Source organism: Phyllopteryx taeniolatus, unplaced genomic scaffold, assembly GCF_024500385.1.
Source record: "Phyllopteryx taeniolatus isolate TA_2022b unplaced genomic scaffold, UOR_Ptae_1.2 contig_429, whole genome shotgun sequence".
NCBI classification, from domain to species: Eukaryota; Metazoa; Chordata; class Actinopteri; order Syngnathiformes; family Syngnathidae; genus Phyllopteryx; species Phyllopteryx taeniolatus.
This window is the reverse complement of record NW_026903370.1, coordinates 1-1,183: the sequence shown is the minus strand read 5'-3', so window position 1 is coordinate 1,183 and position 1,183 is coordinate 1. Positions and strand designations below refer to the sequence as shown.

The window sequence follows — 1,183 nt, the reverse complement described above, 5'->3', positions numbered from 1 at the left end:
TGCATTCTGGCATTAATCAGTAAATTAATCACCACAGCCATAACCCCCATGGAGAAATCGTATGGAGCTGATGTATACTGTATGATGATAATGATGATTATGATAATGATGATTTTGCTTTAACTGATTTGTTTCCGCGGCACGGTGGACGACCGGTTAGAGCGTCAGCCTCACAGTTCTGAGGTGCGGGGTTCAATCCCCGTCCCCGCCTGTGTGGAGTTTGCATGTTCTCCCCGTGCCTGCGTGGGTTTTCTCCGGGCACTCCGGTTTCCTCCCACATCCCAAAAACATGCATTAATTGGAGACTCTAAATTGCCCGTAGGCATGACTGTGAGTGCGAATGGTTGTTTGTTTGGATGTGCCCTGCGATTGGCTGGCAACCAGTTCAGGGTGTACCCCGCCTCCTGCCCGATGACAGCTGGGATAGGCTCCAGCATGCCCGCGTCCCTAGTGAGGAGAAGTGGCTCAGATAATGGATGGATGGATGGATGATTTGTTTCCTGATACAGATGATTACGATATTTAAACTACAACATTCATATATGACAAGTTTACTCTGAGTGTAAATGTATTTGTTTCATAAAAATTATTCTGTAGTTAAAAATCGAAATGAAGTGACTGTAAGATGATATGATAATTTGTGCAAATACATGATAAACAGGAGGGAAATGTTAGATAAATTGTAGAAGTTATCATTTATTTGCTTAGCTTGCATTAGTATAATGGACAATTTTAGATGTCTCGCCTTCAAAAAGAAGACTCAGCATCATCCGATGGAAGGGCGCCTGGACCAAGGACGTGATCGGATGTGGTCGGCTCGTGACAGGTGTTGGTTCAATATTATGTGTTGTGTCTTATTACTTAGAATACTATGTCTGGGAAAAACCCTCTTATTATCAAGTATTTTGTGTTGTGTCTTATTGCTTAGAACATTATGATTTGTAAATCCCTCCTATTTCAAATAAAAGCAGGAGCGAGGGGGGGGATTGTTTAGAGCGTGTTGAGAGGCTGTGATCTGAACAATCTCCCATACGCCCTCTTCATGAGAAAAAGAAACCAGCGCTAGTCAAAGTGCAAGGGGCCCCATACCAAGCATTGGTGGTTCAGTGGTAGAATTCTCGCCTACCACGTGGGAGGGCCGGGTCCGATTCCTGGCTAATGCAGCTTGTCCATTTTGTGTATA

General features: G+C 44.0%; 1 non-coding gene across 1 annotated transcript; it reads left to right on the top strand.

Annotated features, from left to right (window-relative positions):
- The first annotated feature begins 1,092 nt into the window (after positions 1 to 1,092).
- Positions 1,093 to 1,163, top strand: trnag-acc (transfer RNA glycine (anticodon ACC)). The gene has a single exon. It is a non-coding gene; the product is annotated as a tRNA-Gly (tRNA).
- The last annotated feature ends 20 nt before the right edge of the window (positions 1,164 to 1,183 follow it).